Genomic DNA, 21830 nt, shown 5'->3' on the forward strand with positions numbered 1-21830 from the left:
TAGTGCATTAAATAGAAAAAAAAATTAAAAATTAAATGTACAGATGAAATAATTACTATTAGAAAAAATAATTATAATTTTTAACGTTATGGTTTGTTTAAAAAGAAAAAAATGATTTATTTTTTTAAATTTCATATTACTTTGTACATTAAAAAAAAAAAGAAGATTGCTAACTATTAATTTAAAACAAAGTATTTGGATACACCAGCCCGTCAATAACTCCTTCATGCAATTTATACATCGGATTGTGGAGGGGGGTGATGTTTTTATTAATGGATCAATTCTCCTACTACAGAATGTATCACACAAAACTTTATCATTACAGGATAAATGTCTTAAAAATAATAATAATAAGTACACAGCCTTTTTTGGAAAAAAAAGTTCCGTATTCCTAGAATTCAGGAATTTCAAAGGATAGAATACAAAAATCCGTAGGTAGTAGGGATTTTTATTTACAGATAAGTAGGCGTGTTTGCGTTAAAATATTTACGTAATATTTGAGAAACACATCAGAGCAAAAATTGCAATTTGTTTTTAAAAACAGTAATTTTAATAAGGATAATAAAATCAAGTACATTACACTATACTCGGTAAAATATGTCTGTTAAAACAGTAAATAAATGTATTCCCGTTTACATGAATGAGTGATCAAGAATTACTAATGGTAAAATTGCTGAGTATTATCTTAAAATCGCATGTAAAGACAAATCGAAAGATAATTGTGAGAAAACTAAACAATAGGTTTCGACGATTAAAAAGATACTTTTGTGTTCAACAATTAAGAACTATATATATATATATATATATACACGCGCGCGCGCGTGTGTTACATATACATTACAATAAATAATAGCATAGCATTCTTTCTCTAGTATAAATAAATTATTCTTAATGTTTCTTATTATATAACTTACGACTAAATTAAAAGTAACAACATACCTTAACGAAAAACACAACCACGGTAACCAAAGGATCTATCTCCTCTAAACGTAAAAAAAAAACCAAAAAAAACAGAAATGTATTGTAAAGACGTGAAAAAAAAACTAAATGATATTAGAGGCGTGACATTTTTTCCTCGGGACAGGTTTAAAGTAATTTATTTTTTCTGACCTGGATTTCAACGAACAGGTCACCCTAGGCGGATAATCGATGGAGACTTTAAGAAAGGTATGAGATAACAGCCCTTTTCAAAGAAAATATATAAACTGTATATCAGTTAATTATTTCAACCATTAAAGACAATTAATAATTTGTTATTAAAATAAAATAAAATACATCTTGTAAATAAAATAAGTTATATATTTCTAATTTTAAAAATAAATACAGCGAGTGATTTTAACGCAAGTATCAATATTTAATAGTAGCTAATAACGATTGTGCATTCATACGTAACAAATAAAAAATTTTATTTTCAGGTTAAATCATTTAACCAAAAACAAGAACATATAAACAAAGACTTTTTTTTATTTTTATCAGAATTAAAAAATAAATATAAAAAATCTGATGTGATATATAATTTATAAATTAAGATTAATATAAAAAATCTAAAAGTTATATATAATTTAATAGGCTTGTACGCCTATTAAATTATATATAACTTTTTTTTTTTAATGAAAAGTACATAAAATTTGATTTCATTAAGAAACTCTTCATACTTTTTCATATTTTTTCTTTTAATTGTTATTATTGAATTATTATTTATCGTACATTTTTTTTACAGAGGTTAATAATTTTAATAAATCAATATATTTAAGTTAAAGAGAAAAGATAAAAACAAAAGTAGATGAAGTCTGATTCGAATCGATGTGCTTTCCCCATCAAAGATCCAAATATTTCATTAATAAAAATTTTATTTGGCTATAACACTGGAACCAATGAAAGAAAGTACCACTTACGATTATTTGTTGAAAAGCTCTCAATGAAGGCTTATTACTGCACTTAAGAAAAAGTCCAAAATCCAGTTTTTTGGGGGTTTTGGATTTTTTGGTTCAGTTAATTGTAATCAAAAGGGAGAGGTGCATAACAACTAGATGTTACAACAATCCTAAATCCAAAATTTCAACATTGTACGGCTAATCCTCTTTGAATTATGCGAGATACATATGCACATACGTCACGCCGGAACTACTTAAAATGGATTCAGGGATGGTCAAAATGGATATTTCCGTTGAAATTTCTGAAAACCGAAATTTTTCCCAATCGCAATACTTCTTTTACTTCGTACAAGGAAGTAATAACAATTTCTAAAGCCGAGTCAATAAAACCAGTTATCAACGAAAAGTCTAGTAAGACTGTGCCGTACGAACATTCTTATTATTATTACTGGTCTCTCAATTATTAAACCATTTCTAACGAAGTTATTATCTCTAACATTTACTTACGCGAGTAACTGATTTATTTCGTATTATGATAGTTTTATGGTATATTTGTTTCTACAATTATTAAAAATTAATTTTCCGCCATTTTGGGGTCTTAAAGTTAATTTACAAAATAAATATTTACATATTTCCTGCATTTTAGTAAACCATCTATTAGTACATTAAACCCAACTCGATAGCTTACACCGTTATTGCGTAATGATTAAAAAAATTAATTTTAGCGGTCATTTTGAGGTTAACTCGTCGTAGCTATTCGTATATTTTTGTAATCCTCAAACGATGCTTAATGCGAATCCGAAAAATACGAATCCAAAATCTAAATTTGAGACAAAAAGTGTTCAAATTCGCACGCGCACACACATTGAAGGCGAATTGAAAAATCAGGCTTAATGCAATGCGCCCAGCTAATTGGAATTATAAATATAATCTAACCAAACTTAACCTACGCTCGCTAACCTAACTAGCAAGCGAACCAAGCGTAGGTTAGGTTTGGTTACATTTATAATTATAAGCAATAATGCAAATATATTACTTTTATTTTCCAATTAGACGGGCGCATTGCAATAAGCCTGATTTTTTAATTTGCCTACGACATTATATATATATATATATATATATATATATATATATATATATATATATATATATATATATATATATATATTTATAAGGTAAATTTGATTAATACGGTGATTATGCAAAATTACCGGTAAATTTGATTAATTGCCTCCAATGCTGTAGAATTTAATAAATGTATAGCAATTTATTAAATATACTGGTTATTTTACATATTCTCCATATTGACATTTTTACATATTAAATTAACAAATCGACTATAAGCAGTAACTATTGAATGTATTATTTTAAACAATCAAAATATTACTGTTAATTAGACGAGGTTAGCGAGCGAAGCGATTGTAGGTTATGTTTGGTTAGATTATACCGATTCCATGCGATGACGAATCGTACGTACATCGATATAACCTACGCTCGCTAACCTCGTCTAGTTAACGTTAAATACACAAATCATATACCGTTAGCTTAGTGGTAAAAGCGAGTCCATTTTTTTAAATTGCCCTTTTTCTCAAAATGTAATGTAAATGAGGTTATCTTTTAGTGGTAAAAGTGTCCAAGTCCTTCTCTGTTACCTGTCAGAGCTTTGTGAAATGATCAAGTCCTCGTAAACAAATCCGCTGATAGGTAAAGATGACTAAACCCACCGGGCTGGTCTAGTGGTGTACGCGTCTTCCCAAATCAGCTGATTTGGAAGACGAGAGTTCCAGCGTTCAAGTCCTAGTAAAGCCAGTTATTTTTACATGGATTTGATTGCTAGATCGTGGATACCGGTGTTCTTTGGTGGTTGGGTTTCAATTAACCGCACATCTCAGGATTGGTCGAACTGAGAATGTACAAGACCACACTTCATTTACACTCATACATATCATCCTCATTCATCCTCTGAAGTATTATCTAAAAACGGTAGTTACCGGAGGCTAAACAGGAAAAAGAAAGAAAGAAAGAGGTAAAGATGACTAAAATCGTTTTACTGTAAAGGTAAAAAAATTGGACTTGGTCACATTTACTACTAAGCTGACGCGATATCAAATTTACCGGTAATTATGCATAATCATCAATCAAATTTACCGAAACATATTCACATTGAATTCAATAAGAAACTGTTTGTTCGTTGAGAATGTACTTCATTAACGCAACCCATAAATATAAATTAAAAGGAAAATTAGGGAACTCTTTACGTATTTTACTTTTTATTTGTTTGAGGGGGTTAAAGTAACAAGCAACAATTATTTATAATTTTTTTCTTAACATTCATTCAACTGCAATAATCTTAATTATAACTAATTGCAAATTATACATAATTTGCTACTGAAAAAATATAATAAAGGAAAACAATATAAAAGAACATTTAATTCAGAATATACGGTAGCATTAATTTATAAAAATAAAAAAGCTATTAAAAAAACAAAACTGGCAAACACCAGGGGTTTAACTTAATTGATTTTTTTAATGAATTAATTCACCACAGAAGCTTACAAAGAAGCTTGTACGTGGGTATATGAAAATGGAAATCTTTAAGATATGAAAAATGGCATGCCTGACCGGTATTCGTACCCGGGAATCCGGATGAAAGGCCGGAATACTACCACTCCACAACACAAATATGAACACAACTCGAAATTTAATCCTTCCTCAAGCATTACGTTGAAATTTGTTATTATTATTATTACTGCTAATAAGATCTTCTATTTCTTATCTAACAAAAATTAATAATACACTAATTGATTAAATTTAAGGTAAAGGATTGTCCAAATGTAATTAATATCCTTTGCTAATTCACTCTTTATCATAGAAAACATATAAAATCGCAATTTCTTTAGTATACAGTATTTAAATAAATATTTGTTAAAAAATTTAGTTTCTACATCTGTGATAAAAAGTTTTGAAAACAATTTTCAAACAAAAATTATTGATTTCTTAAGAATATTCTAAAACTGTATTTTTTTTGTATGGTATTACGCCTTATCTTCAGATAAGGATTGAATAATTATTCATATACCCTTCATACACCTCATTTACAAATAAAATTTAAAAAAATAAGTAAAAAAAAAGAACTATTTTTTTACATTTTTCTTTTTTGACGTTCTTAAAAAATTTTCTTTTCAAAAATAAAATTAATAATATTTATACAGGTAGTATTTTCGATTATATTAATTTTTGATCTCGCTTGTTTAATTAAACACCTATATATACGTAAATGTGATTTCACAATAACAAAGGATTAATTTTTAGCATTGCATTATCTATACCATTCTTTATTATGATTGGAATGAATGTAAATAAACTAGATTAGTTTTCTTCTTTTTTTTATTAACCTCCGGGACCACTGTTAGATTAGATATTTTCAGAGGAGGAGATGAACGATTTGTAGCGTGTATGAAAATACCATACCTGGCCGGGATTAAAAGCCGGGACCTCCGGATGAAAGGCCGATACGCTACCACTCGTGCCACGGAGGCCAGCACTTTAATGATCTTAATCATATAGCCAGTCCCTCGATAAACAGACAGAAGGTCTCAATTCTATGGCTAATTATAAAATCACCTGTACTTCGATGGGCTTACCATATCGATACATGACTGGTTCTTTAAAGAAGGCGCCTCATGTTCTTTGACAGCCTGTACCTATGATGCTTGTTATTCTTTACAAAAGGCCGAGTTATTAATGGAACCATTTATGATTCATGTGAAGGCCTCTACAAACACTACGGTTAAAGACACCTAAATACACAATAATCGACTTTGATAAATTATAAAACCCTGCAAGAGTAAAATTTTCATTCGATTAAAAAATAAGGCATCCTCTCAATATTTTAGTCTAAGGTATTTTTCAAAAATTCGGCAGAATTAATGATTCAGAAAAAACCAACAGCGGTTGAACCGCATTTAAAGTGTAAAACTAACAAGGGTAATATAAAAAAATCAACTTTTAGGAAGTTTGGGAAATTTAAACGTTTGTAACATAATACGGGAGAGATAAACAAACTTCCTTTAAATATTAAAACCAAGTTAGGAAAACAAATTTCTAAGTATAACTTTACCAGACCGAACATGAAATAAATTGAATTTTAAACAATTATGGCTAATGTTATGCATCCATTTTTGGCGGTCCCCGATTGAATAAGTTTTACACATTTTTCGTTAAGCACCTACTTCGGTCATAAGTAATGCACCTTTTAAATATGAAGCGTACAGAGAGAAGATAACAATATGGTTTGGATAAATAAGTAATAATTAATGGATTAATATTAGGTAAAGCTACTACAAAAAAAAAATTCTGTAAATAAGAAGCCAAGATAACACAATATTTAGCATCACGACTCTACAACAATAATGATATGTATATGGTTTTATAGTCTGATGTTAAAAATGATACGCTACAAACTATTAACGAGACAGTTTTGAATCTATTTCTATAACTAAATTACTTTTATTACATAATAAATTAAAAAAAAAGCTTATTTAAAAATCTTTATCTCTGATGTAAAAAAAAGTACTGAAACAATTTTTTAAAATTTAAAAAACTTACTCATACATTCAGTATAGAATTATTTTGACATTTAAAGGGTAGTATGAAATTTTCCTCTGCTTTATTTTTTTCTTTTTTTGTAAACAGTACACACAGCGTGGGTAGTTAGGTAGAAACTTACATATAAGACACCTACATCGTTACATCTGTTTATATAAACGTAACTATTAAAAAAACTATTGAAAAATATTAAAAAAACTGTTTAAAATAACGTTCAGACTCACCAAAAATAAGTGGCATTATATCCAAAATAAAATCAATATTAAATATATAGCACTTTTTTAACTAAAAACCAACCATTCTATAATATCACAAGTAAATCAAGTTTTCTAAATTAAGTTTATAAAGAATTAAACTCACAAAAAAACTAAACTCATCACTAAATGCAGCATAATAAAAATGCTATATCATAAAATTAAAAAACACAACTTAAGTAAATATAAAGAAAAGAAAAAAACAGATTTACAGTTCAACCGAAGGTAAACAAACGTTATACGACCGATCAACACGGCCTTGAGAAGAGAACTGAGTACAACTTACGAGTTGGAACCACACGGCGGTATACAACATTCCCCCCACTACCGTGCATAAAATGACCAGGCCAGCCAAAACAAATCCCCACTTCGATATAACTATTAACTGTACTAAAAACATACTCAGAGTCCTTGTCAGGAATGTCGGTGTCTGCCACCGACTGTTGCTGCTGCTGTTCTCTTGCACTGTAAGAGGTCAAATAACTTTTTAACAACTTGTTAATAATAATTATAGAGGTATAGAAAATATATAATATATTTTCAGTCTTTGAACGCATTTTTTATCTGTATTATTGTTTAACAAATACATTCCATTATTTCTTATTATCTCGTTCATGCATTTTAATATTCTCTCCATGAAAACAATACAATTGAGCTATCTTTCATATTCTACTACAAAAAAAAAAAATAAATAAATAAATGTAATCATGACGTTATTTATGTAAGATTGATTCCGAGAAAAAAAATTCTTAGCTGTAGAATTCGCACTAAAAATCAATAGTTAATGCAAAATATCAAAGGATTTCTCCATGATGTAAAGTATTGTATAGAGGCAATTGTAAACGTATTTAAGCTAATGAATATAATTCAACTAGTCTCTCTCTTAGACAGCTGGCGTTTTTTGTAACGCGAAAAAACACAAAGCAGGCATGAAAAAATAATGAAGTCGTGTAGAATAAAGGAACTAAATCCGTAAGACCAATTGCAAAACCAAATTACATAAGTCAAATAAATAAGAATTCCACACTTGTAAATAAGATGTTGTAAAGAAAATAGAGTGAAAAATGCAACAATAAAATAAAATATCGTCGACTGTAATGTAAAACAAGAATCCATTGTATCCAAGAATGAAAAAAAACAACAACGTAAAATAGCATTGTCAATACAAATAATTGACATTTGTTTCCAGTCATAAGTTAATAGGAAAAAGCAGAACGAGCATTGTAAGGCGTGGTTCCACAGAGATTTGTCTTTGTATATTAATTTTATTTACCAACAGATTTACCTAAAAATTTTTTATAGACACTAAAATATAATAATATCCCTTCTTCGTTGCATACAAATTTAATGGCGAGTTTACCAATAAAAATAGATTTTTAACTAAAAATCATCCAATTTTAACTGAACTGTTGTTTTCTTTTTCTCAAATAACAAATATCCAGGGTATATTTAACAATTTTACTTTCTCGGCGGGAGCTATATTAAAAGGGGGGTGATCAAATTGAAAGTGCAGTATCGGGTTTTTTGTAAATCTTTACGTTTTAGGGTCTAAAAAGTTCATCTAGACAAAAAAAATACACGTTTTTATATATGTGTGTTTGGTCTTGACCAAACCGATTTTCTTTAAATTTGGCTCATATGTACGGAAAATAGATCATTTTAATTTTTTTTTTTTAAATTCGTTAAGGAAGTAGAGGGATGTCGCGAATAAAAGAATTTCGATTTTCTACAAACGCATTTTAGAGAAACCTTTATTAAAGAAATTTTGTTACCTACAATCCATTATTAAAAAAAAATTAAATCAACTGCCACCTCTTAAAATTGAAATATATGCTTTTTGTTATTTTTCAATCTCCCTTCCATTTAAATAATATTCAACGATTTTCTGAAAGTTTATACTTCATATATAGAACTGTGGAGGACATTATATACTTAATATTTAAAAAGTATTAAATATTTAGAAAATTTCTTATGTTTTATAATTTTATGATTTTTTTTTGTTGTGATAAAAAAATGTAATCTTTACAAATTTTATTTATTTATTGGTTGAAAATTTAAATAATCAAAAAAGTTTCAATCTCTAGACTTCATGACACTTTAAATTTTTAAATGTTAGTAATAATAGTATAAAGTATTTTATTTTAAGACTTCAGTTTCATATTACGAAACAAAAAAAGTTTTTAAAAAGTAAAATAAGTAATAAAAATTGCTGATTACTGATGTTTTTGTATTTTATTTCTGTTACAAGTGTAAATTTTATATTTAATATCACAATGTCTTATTAAGAACATTACAAAATTTGGTTACCAAAAATGTTTCCTTATCGTGTTAGTAAATTTTTGTTTTTGTTTTATAAAGAAGAAATAATTTTATTTTAAAAATTAAAGTCAGATTCCTAATGTTTGATGAATGATTAATCTGTGCAAGGTATTCCACCACTTGACAAGCGAAGCCGGTAAAGGTGTGATACGGCACCTTTAGTCACTGCATCTCCCCAACTTCAGCGCATTTGCAATCAAAATTAAATAACATCAATGACCCGTATTCAGAAGTCAATATACAAAATTTCATAAAAATCGGTAGATTCAGTCGAAAGACATCAAGCAAAACGATAAATTACTAGAAAAGTAATAGCCTTATTATCTCCCACCCTTAAATGAAATTCCACAAATAATTACAGTGTAATACTAATGTAATGAATTTAATATAAGAATGTGATTTTGAATTTCAAAAAGAAAAAGAAAAGGCCTCTTGTTTCCCCCCCCCCCAACCGCATTTATGTGGTTTAAATAAAACCAAACACCATCAGAAGTATCTTAGCTGCCTAAGACGCATTAAATTATGTGTAAAAAATTTATTCACCGTTTGAATAAAATTTTAAGACACACTGCACCCGTAAGGTCCATTCTTATCTCCCCCTCCCTTGACACGATTGTGACATCCAACCCCGTAGGAGGAACACACACACCTTGTGACTTTACCGGTCGCCACACCTACCCCTCCGTTGTGAGCCCTGAGGGGCTTTACCCCTCTTTAGACCTTCTCACTGATTACATCTCACAGTCATCTGCCAGGCCGCGGTCAGTGGGATGCCACCGATGTAAATGCCTTGGCAGACATTTGCATCAGTAAAATTCAAATCAAATTTTGCCTTCACGTAGGCCTCAAACGGACATCTTCACATCCAACCTAGCACGATTCCCTCAAATTAACTAATCGAGACCGCGGAAGCGCGGACGCCGCGCCTAGTCCAAATTTGACAACACCGTTCGAGACTGTGAATGCCTCAGAAAACGAACGAGTTATAAGTTAAATCAGTGCTACACTCATACCAATCAAAATTATGTTTTACGCAACATATACCCAAATAAGTCGACCAAATTAAGTCACCTAACAAGGCAAACGTAACCTCATTCCGATCCGTGCAGGAGCCGGGGACAAACCCCGCACCACCTCCCCATCACATCTTGGAGTCTCGCGCGGCATTACCAAGTCACAATCAGGACCGCTACCGGCGGAACGCCAACCCCCGCCAACGGGAGCGCCACGATTGTGACAAAAATTAAATGGCAGTAATCCCTATACACATAAATCATTACCTGCAATTTAATACAAATCTGCTTAAGAGATATAAGAAAAAGAGGCCAATGTATTTCAGAACTTAAGGAACTAACAGGACATCAAAATAAACAAAAACGTTAATTTTGACAAATCCCCTTTCTCGCTTCATTTTCCCTCTATATGCCGTATTTTTTAAATAAAAATTTGTGTATTAAGAACGGAATGAGATATTTTAATGGAATTTAGTGTTCACCGAACAACACCTACAAAATAAATAAATTCGAAAATTTTACCTTTAAAAATTCCAAATTGGCGACCATTTAAATCTTTTTAAAACATTAATAGCTCTCTACATATTAGCTTAATATATGTTATTATAAGATAAAATTTTAATCCTTTTATTGTAAACAAAATGACAGCTCAGCTGGTCAAATCGATTAAACTAGACCGAAAAAATTATGCTTGAAATTAGGACCAAAATTTCAAGATAATTTTTATTTAGGAGCATTTACGTATGTATGATATGATTTTATCAGATTTCCAAAAAATTTGTAGAAATCGCTACTGTGCCCATTTACATTTTCTAAGGAGGTGAAGGGGATCAACTTTTCTTCCGTTATAGAGTCAACTGAATATGATTCTGTAATGTTTACATATATGTGTATGTATGTATAAGATCTTTTCGTCCGCTGTACAGGACGAAAAAACGCAAATATTAAAAGACTTTTACAAACTTGGTGGGGTGATATAAACCTATTGGGTATAGAGCGCTATTTATTTTCAAGCGAATCGGTTCACAGGAACTGAAGCAAAAAACTGCGTTTTTGTGTACGTTTTCAAAGTTTTCATGTTGGAACTTCAAGGGTGACGTGTTAGAAAGATAAAATTAGATTTTTACGAGCACCACCAGGTGCGAACTAGTTTTCCAATGGTCACTTAACATCAAGTTTGTTGCCCAAATCAAATTTTTGGGAGCAACGCCAGGTGCGAAGTAGTTTCGCTGTAGTATATACCTTCTTTCATAACTAAAACCGGAAATCCACCCTTCCGACGCACTTACTACGACACTTTTTTTTATACTGTCGTCGAACTATTGTCGTCGAATGGGCCGTTAGAAAATAATTCTTCTCTCGGGAAAAACTCGAATTGAATTCTTTTTTCTCATTCTTCAATGAGTAACATGTAATTGCAGGGTATCGGCTTTAAATTTATTGTACACTTGTAATTTATTGTACATTCTAATTTTCAATCCAGGTTTATTAAGAAAAAAAGAAATGAAATGGTAAATTAATTGACTCTCAAATTAAGGAAGTTTAAAAACAAAAAAATACTCAAAAAAGTAATCGTTTTTGCTTTTATTTATGTTGTGTTAAACATTGATTTAAAAGAAAATGTCAAGAATCTTTATTAGTGTGGAATTTAAAAAAAAAAAAACTATCAACAGTGTTTTTTTAACAGATGTCATTAGAAATTTTTGAAAAAATTCCACAATATTTGTAAGTTTTAAGAAACATCGATGATACATTTCTTGAAAAAATAAGATGAATGTATTTTATTATTTTTTCTAATACTTTTTTTTTCTAAAGAATGCATTTACGGACAAAAAAATGTTTATTTTTATTATTTAATTAAGTTAATTGCAAAATTATGTATCATTTTTTTAATGTTTATTCAGATTAAGATTAAAATTTTGTCCTAACTCGATAATTTTGTTCTGTATTTAGTATACCATGTAATATGTACAAAAAGTATATTTAATTTCTTAATGGAAAATTCCACGCTCTACAAAAAAATCCTCTAGATTTTTAACGAAGTTCGTTGTTGAATTCAATATGTAAGTGTGCATGCGTATGAATACTTTTTGTCTTGGATTTTGATTTTCGATTCGAAGCATCGTTAGAAGATTACAAAAACACACGAATAGCTGCGATCGGCCGTCGGGTTCACCTCAAATTGGCAGCCAAAATTAAAATTTTGTAATAATCATTACACAAAAACTGGGTAAACTATCAAGTTGGATTAAACTCAATAATGTTAAGGTTTATTAAAATGTATAAAATACATAAATATCAATTTTATAAATCAAGTGTAACACTCCAAAATGCCGGAAAGACTACTTTTTAATAATAAAAAAAAATTTGCCGTAAAACTGCCAAACAAGAGATAATAAATTATATTAACTTAGTGTAATTAGCGTAAGTAGAAGTTAGAGAAAACCTTTTTAGAAATGGATTAATAATTAAATATGAAAAGTAATAATAACAATAAGAATATCCGTTCGGGAAAGTTTTACTAGATTTTTTTATAAAATTAATACTTAACAAAATGTAAAAAAAAAAAATACATTTTTTCGGTTATTTTTTAATCCAAATATATATATTTTTTTTAATTTAAATGTTGAACACTTATAGAATTATTCTCTTAACATCAGTTCAAAGATAACAACAAAGGTTAAAACAGTTGCCATATAGTGCGTCAAGAATGTTTAATTCTAGTATTCTTATTGAAATAAGAACTACTTATTGTAAAACTACTTCGTCCAATCCTTAAATTGTTATCTTTCCACAGTGTAAGGTAATCGCTAACATTCCGACAAGTATCTGTTAATGAAATAGTTTTATTATTAATCTATACTAAGCAAATAAATATTTTATTCGAACCGGTACACAATTATTAATTATATAAACCATGCCAAAGATGTGTCGACGTACTCTATAAATAAAAAAATAAATACTCCAGATGGATAGAAAGTAAGCACAATAAAAAAAAGTACATATGTACATATAAAAGGGTTGAGGTACTAAAAAAATATGGTAATCCTTAAATAGCTTTTTAACAGGTAAACAGAAAAAAATAAATTTACCAAATATCCTTCATTTCGAAAAGATGTTATCTGTGTGAAACAATCATACCTCCAAATCCTTATGGGGAAAACTTAAAAAAAAAAATGTAATGGAAAGAGCAGAGTTTTAACACATTATTTTGAGGTATAAAAACTTCGGGCTATGACAAAACTAATCAAAATGGCGGCCATTTAATTTATTCAGACCTAATTTCAAAAGTGGTCTACAGTACATCCCAAGTACTGGTGTTATACCGAAAAATATATCGCTTTGAGGCTGGAGAATTGGGTTTTTTTCTTCGTTGATGGTTAGTTAAGAGGAAGAATTTTAGGTGAAAATATCTGTTTTTAATAACATTTGAAATGATTTATCATAATTCTATCTTTCAATTTAATGTTTTTGAATTACCCTCCCCCATTGGGGTCACCGGTGCTTGAAATGTGATGGTTTCTACCATAAAATGAGATTGTTTTAAGGTAGAAACCATTTACTAAATTTAATTTTTTTATTTTTAACGCTTGAAAAGTTACATAAGACCCAGAAAAGGATATTATTTTGATGGGTGATTCAAAAGTAAATTATCAAAAAAGTTGTTCCAAAACTGTGAAAATATCTTTGTAAAATTGACAAGTACCAAATAAAGCTTTATTTAATTCTGAGAAAATTTGTGTAAATAAAATCAGTGAAATATAAATACCAGATTCACGTTTGCACACACACACACACACACACACACACACACACACACACAATTTCTGGAAAGTTGAAGCTTAATTCTTACTAATATTTATTAAATTGTAGTTACTATTCCTTCCTCGGATCAGTCTTCTGGCCACCATTTCAAATTGGGCTTCGATTAAAACACATTTTGTTGAGATAGATGTGCGTTGCAATAACGTAAAACAAGATATTTTAAGAGAATAGGAGTCCACCGTAAATGTGTAGTATATGTATATACTTGTTTACAAATTATTTTGCACCTCGTTGGTCTTATTCATTATTATTATTATTTTTGCAGTAAGAACATTAAATTACAAATTGAAGTCACTTCCGACCAAAACGTATAAAATAATAGTCGATAATATAAAGCGTATTAAAAAATTGATTTAAAAAAAGTCTCTAATATCTGCTTTCCAGATTTTTAAAAGTTTTACAAAGAAATTAAACATTCCACATCTAATTAAATCAGTAAACGGCTATAAGAATAGGGAATGCACAAAGTACCTAGGAAGGGTAGTAAAGCAAGGGAGTTGCCTGTTACCGATCTTTTTTAATATATTTGTTGAAGATATGATAAAAATGCTCTTAAAGAAGATATTAATAATAAGAAATCAGTATTGGACGAAGAATAAAGTTTATATGGTTTTTCTTTTTAAAAGATGAAGAACAGGAAATTCAAGAGATATTTCAAAATTAGGAGACAGTATAACAGAATATGAGATGAAAATGAATATAAGGAAAACATAAATAAAGACGACAGGAAACAATAAATTAATGAATTTCTAAGCAACATAAGGAAAAATGTTATCTTTTATTATTTATAAATGTTACTTGTTTAAAGTAACATACAACAGTTACTTCAGCATAAAGTTAAGCTAATATTACGACAGTAAAAATAAAATAAAAATAAGAAGCAACGGGCAAAGAAACATTTAAAAGAAAGAAACAGTTATTAGTGGCCTGTCACAAATTGTGTAATGCACTATGGTAGTGAGGGTGTGATGAAATATCAAGGAGGGGCGAAGGAGAGAGTCAGAATGCATAATAGGAGATGCCTGCAAATATTTTTAAGCCTGCATTAAATAATTAATGAATTCTCAGTCATATATATATATATATATATATATATATATATATATTTTTTTTTTAAAAATACAATCTTATTTCTAAAGAGTAAATACATTATGCTAATAAATAATTAAATAAATATGTTGATATGTTTAAACAATCAGCGAAAAACTGTGACGTGTTCACATCTCAACAACATAAACGTATGCTGAATTATGAAACTTTTATGTGTTAAGTAAGTAATAAATGATACTTTGCAAATGAGTGCATAAATGTAATTTTAATTTCCAAAAAAATATATTAATGTTGTAGCTAAACAAAAGTTTGCTATTTTGAAATCATGATAATTTGTTTTTTAATTTAATGAATTAATTTTTTTATTGAAAAAAAATTTAATTTATATTAATTTAGATGTAACCTTAAAGATATTATCAAAATAATTAATATTAATTTCATTAATTATTATTTGTTATTTATAATAATACAGAAATCCCAACAATGATCTGTACAATAAATTAGAAAGACACAAAACTAAAAAGAAGAATTAGTTTCTACATTCACCTTTCCAGAATAAATAACAACAGATAAAAATAAAAATTCCTTTAGTTCCTTAATTCTAGAAAAACAAAGAGCAAATGGTTCAAGAAGACATAGCAGAATTAAGCATAACAGACGAAACCATTGAAGTCAGAAACAAAAGAAAACATATTTAAAAAAATGAAAACGAAAGATTCCAGGAGAAACTGATTTTTTAATATTATATATAAAAAACCGAATATTATAACTTAAATGGCCGTTTTTAGTGGAAAACACTGCTCTTTTTTTTTAGATCGCGTAATTACTCGTCTGTAGCTATCATCTTATAACCCACCGGGTTGGTCTAGTGGTGAATGCGTCTTCCCAAATCAGCTGATTTGGAAGTCAAGAATTCCAGCGTTAAAGTCCTAGTAAAGCCAGCTATTTTTACACGGATTTGAATACTAGATCGTGGATACCGGTGTTCTTTGGTGGTTGGGTTTCAACCACACATATCAAGAATGATCGAACTGAGAATGTACAAGACTACACTTCATTCACACTCATACATATCATCCTCATTCATCCTCTGAAGTATTATCTAAACGATAGTTACCGGAGGCTAAACAGGAAAAAGAAAGAAACTATCATCTTATAACTTCACTCCAATTCTATTAACGTTTCAAAACTCTTCGACCCATTCCCTATCATTTTCTATTAGTCGCCATGGATTCGAGTATGCCTCCTAGTTCAACGCATCTAAAACGACGAGTAATGATTGAATTTTTAATAGCGGAAAAAGTGAATTATTGACCAAAGTACTGATTGTAGACGGACAATAAAGTTTTGCGCAGTAGAAATTCTCATGACACTGTTCTGGGATTCCAAATTCAGGTACTTATGGGTGTACCTGAAATCTAGGCCGACTGTAATTCTGAACGATATATATAGAGACTTTAAAGACTTTGGCCACACCTAAGGAGATACGTTCGACAACCCAAGAGCTGATAATTCTGCAACAAGATAATACACTCGGCCACTGACATTGTTTGCAACGGTCGAGGCTGATGTGACGTTGAAATTCGAAACTGTTCCACATCCTCCACACTCACCACTTCTTTCCGCATTTAAATAGGGATATTAATTTCACCATGAGTAATGCATGGTCTTAGGTAGATCAAGTAAAGACCACCAGCATTTCTCATTAACGAAATGAGAAAACTGATTCGCTATTGAGAGATATGTGTGGCTGTATATGATTGTGATAGGTAGTTTTTGTTCCAAAAAATTGTATTTTTATGCTGTTTGTTTAATTTGACTATCTATTATCAGCATTACGAGTTTTTAGCTACCCTTTATTAAATTTAGCTAGTCACTCATACTTTCTGTATGAGGACCAAAATATTATTAATTTCTAATTTTTTGGAAAGAAAGTTTGTGTACGAATATACTTTCGGTTTATTATCACGGCTTATGCGCGTAATTAAAAAATAATAATGTCATGTTTAATAATAATAATAAAATATTAATCGAGTAGTACCAAATTTAGAATAATGCAAGTGATAATTATTAACATTATGTTTCATCATAAGGATAGAAGATTTTAATAACATTTCCTAAAACGTATTTCGGATGTCATCTGGTAAAATAACTACCATTACTACGTAACAACGACAAAATAATTATTCATGTGTAGTTAATTGAGGTAGTAATCGGTTATACAAACAATCATAGATAGGTTTAACGGAAGTTTAAAGTTGTGTAATTTCCGGTTAATTATTAAAATTTCATTTCACTATATTCCTTAATATGGTCTCATTGTAGCTGCATTGATAGTTTACGCCCTTAACTATTAGGTTGCATCAATAAATAAACATACTTTAAATACAAACAAGTGAAAGTAGTTATATATAATTTGGTTCTATAAAGATTGCATATACGTCTAAATAAAAGTTTAATAAAATATTAAAAATTATAAATAAACACAAAAATAAATTTTATAAAATTATAATATTCCTTTGTCTTTTCTCCTGTTATTAATTTTTTTCTATTAGCAGGCTAATTATCTCTAATAAAATTTAAAAGAATTGTTTAAAAATGTTTTTTAACAGATGTAAAAGACTCAGGGTTATTTAAATGACTTATTTAATTTTTAAATACTCTTATAAATGTTCACTTTTTTGTTGCTGCTATTTAAATGTCCGAGTTTAATTTTTATTTAATATAGGACTTTTAAATTTAAAGGTCTTCGGCTTCGGTCCGATTAACTCGGTTCGTTACGATGCAGCAGCTCTCACGTCACTCGGTTACTTTCGGATACACTCGGCTCTTTACATTCACACGGCTCCTTTCGGACGCACTCGAGTTCTGACGAATCAGAGGCTCCACCAACGTTGTATAAAAAAAATCTCTTCCCTACGTTAGTGCAGTCTTACGGCAGTTCTACGCCAGTCCAGTCTTACACCGGCTCAGTTCCAGTTCTGCAATTCAGTCATTTCACTTGCAGAAATAATTGCAATGAAATAGTTGTAATTAATGTTGTTATATTTCAATCATATTCAAACAAATAGTGTTTTATGTATATATATATATATATATATATATATATATATATATATATATATAATATTTCAATCAAAAAAAATCAAGACTTTATTAAATTAATAATTATTAAAAGAATCAGCGCCGATTTTCAACACTCTTCACAAAAAGGAGAAATTTCGATGATTTATTTTTAACTTTTAAAGGGAATTTCTCTATGATAGTCTCGTTGTTTTCCTTTTTTTTACTACAACTTGAGTTAAGATATTTTAAATGTAAAACTGAAATGTCTACGTAGCGATAATTTATCATTTCTTAGTAGTGAATCGTTACAGACTGCGATAAGCAGCTTTCTTTATTCTTATCTTCATAATAAATATATTTCGGCATGAAAATTAAGAAGATTAATTGAAAAAAGCCAGGAATGAATAACAAATAAATAATTAAGCTAGGAATGTAAAACATTCCTAGTTTAAAAACACATATTTATTTCAAATACGACCAGGGTTTTTAAATAAATATTAATGACTTTATTATACAATATTTAGAATACAGTTTTGCGAAAAAAATAAAAATGTTCAGTAAAAAAAATCTGGGACAGATTTGCCTCCTTGACCAAATTACGTTTGTATCATAAAAATTATATTGCTATTGGAGTATATAATTGCAAAAAAACTTCAAAATGTTTAATAAAAACCTTCACACCTATTTCATTAAATTTTTTTTTAAAGCAGTCACAACTTAAAAAAACAAAGTATCAATCATAGAAAAAAATTAATATTCCTATGTCTAGTCCAATGGGATTCCTCTTTTTTTCAAAAAAAATTCCAATGTCGTGTATATTGATAGCAGATAAATTAGAATTTTCAATCTTGAAAATTAAAGGATACTTTTAAGAAAATCTATAATTTAAGACTGGTTCACTTCAGTCCCCTTGTTTTTTGAGACCAAAAATTGATTTATCGGAGTAATTATTTACTTCAACAAATCTACTCGATCTGCAATGTTATTTAACAACCCTAAAAAAATATGTTTACTGCTAAAAAAAATTAATTTAAAAGTGAATTGTTTAACAATATTGAAAAATAGTATAACTTTTATGAAAGTAAAGAAAAAAATTACTTCTCATTTCAGATCCGAAATATAGGTGCCAAAACTACTTTAATTTTTATATCCCTTTAAGTAATGAAGCAAAATATATTTTTAAAAAATAATAAAAATGAAAAAACTTAGATTATAGCAGCAAAAAACAGATTATATATTTTTTAGAGGTAAGGAATAAATCTTTAGAAAAATTGTTCTAAAAATATTCATAACCGGGTAAGCTCAACAAATTTGCTAAGGTAAAGTTTTCTTTAAATTTAACATTCACTTTATTAGAGGCTAAAATAAGAAAAATAAAATATTCAAAACCTTTTCTGCATTGTAGGTCTGGGGTTTAAAATTAAAAAAAAAATGTATACATTTTTTGATAGCTCTTTATATGAAGTAAAAATCAAATTATTTTGAAAAATATTTAAACCGAAGGGAGATAGAGCAGAAGAACAAAAAATATTAATTTCAATATTAAGAGGTGAGGTCTGTTTCTTTTGAAAATCTCTTTTTGGATTATTTATATATGCATTGTTGATATTAAATTTGCTTTAATAAAGTTTTCTTTAAAATATCTCTGAAGAAAATCGAAGTTATTTTTTTTGTGATATCCCAACCTCAACAAATTAAAAAAAATATGATCAATATTTGGTCAAAAAATATATATCAATATTAAAGTATATGGAAGTAATTGAACTAATTTTGAAGAAAAATCGGTGTGGTCAATCCTGAGATATAAGGCCAAAAAAGCCGTGGACACATCTACACATATACGAACGCACATATACACACATGTCTTTTTTAATCTAGATTCAGTAGTTGAACCCTAAAACGTAAGTATTTGAAAAACCCCGATACCCAATTTTTGACATAATCATTTTTGACATTAATACTCTAACTACATTCGCCGGAAAAGTAATATAGATACCGTGATGCCCCTAGACCAATGAAGTTGAAAATAAGGCCAAGCCTGTGATATACATACAATGTGAGTTTTAAAGTAAAGTCCATTTTGAAATAAAAATCCCTCGTCAATGATATAAACCAAGCAGTAACACCATTTTCCAATTCGTCGTCATCGTCAAACCTTTTGATGCAAGCCAATGTTTAAGGTGAAAAAAGAAAAAATAATCACTGGCAGCTAAGCTACAGGAACCCACCGGGTTGGTCTAGTGATGAACGCGTCTTCCCAAATCAGCTAATTTGGAAGTCGAGAATTCCAGCGTTCAAGTCCTAGTAAAGTCAGTTATTTTTACTCGGATTTGAATACTAGATCGTGGCTACCGATGTTCTTTGGTGGTTTAGGTCTCAATTAACCACACATCTCAGGAATGGTTGAAATGAAGACTACACTTCATTTACACTCGTACATATCATCCTCTGAAGTATTATCTGAAAAGTAATTACCGGAGGCTAAACAGGAAAAATAAAGCTAAGCTACAAGACGAATGATTGGAAATTTACTAAAGAATGTTTTCCGATTGCCTCTCTGTCTGATTTACCGTGTTGGCCGGGCGTGATCATGCAAAATACAAAATTCCGCCGTATAACATTCCACGTTGTTTATTTTTTAACCACTTTTAACAACAGTTTATCTTTTAGCAATACGTATTGGTATTCGCAGTATTCCGCGATATCACTAAATTAGAAGAGTAAGACTTTCTTTTTGTCTCCCCTTCCAAAAAACAAAAAAAAAACAGCAATCGTAAGCTTCTTTACCGAATGTTCTTGTTTAAACTTCTTTGGTCTAGGAAATTGTAAATGCTACCATCGCAGCGACCGCAGCTTCTGTTCGACGTTCGAATAAAAAATTCAGGTTTTATCAGAGATAACAATGTTATCTACCAATTCATCACCTTCATTTTCGTAACGCAGCAAAATTCATGCGATGTAGCTAAACGTTTTTCTTGCGTGTGTCGACTAACATCTTCGGCACCCATATGCATACAAGTTTTCATTCAAAAGTTAATAAATAAAAGATCGTAAACCATTAAAAACAGTTGTGACGCAGTGAAGCATCGGTTTTTTCTCATTTTTTCATCAATTTTTCAAACCAAATCACCCGTTATCACCGACGGCAGGCCGTTATATTCCTCATTGGGAATGCTCGTTCATTCGAAACGAACGCCACAACCGTCTTTCTTTAGAATTTCCGTCTTTCTTTTCCACTAAAAATCGAATTTCTCCTGGTGCTTCATGCGAACACCTCATCAATTATTCCTCCTGGTAGGATCACGGATTGTAACACTCATTGTAAATGGATGAATATACTAACAACAAAATGACTAACTATTGTTGCTACAGTAGACCATTGATTGAACTGCTGTGCTACGAAGTGCCATCTGTTTAGATCCTTGAAATGGGCGATAAATTTAAATTTGAACTTGTTTTAAAAAGTCGGCTCGTATATAAATATCCCTCGAGTATCTCTTAAGATTTAACATAAAGACTTACGATAATTCTTATAATATAATTGTACTACTTATCATAAGTAATATACGTCGAAAATCAACGGGTTTTCGAGGTGAGACAAAAACTGTATAGAGATAATGTTAAATAGTCTCCATTCCAAAATTCAATTCGCTTTTAGCTTTGTAATTTTGAATAAGTTAATAAGTACTTTAATCGTACGAAAGCTCAATTTTCGTTGACGTGTTGACGTTTAAGTAAAAAATTTAAAAATGGCGAAAAGTACCTTTCCCCATTTTTTTATCACTTTCTAAATTTAAAATATATTTATAATTTATAATAAA

This window comes from Lycorma delicatula, chromosome 5 (genome assembly GCF_047948215.1).
Source record: "Lycorma delicatula isolate Av1 chromosome 5, ASM4794821v1, whole genome shotgun sequence".
Lineage (NCBI taxonomy): Eukaryota > Metazoa > Arthropoda > Insecta > Hemiptera > Fulgoridae > Lycorma > Lycorma delicatula.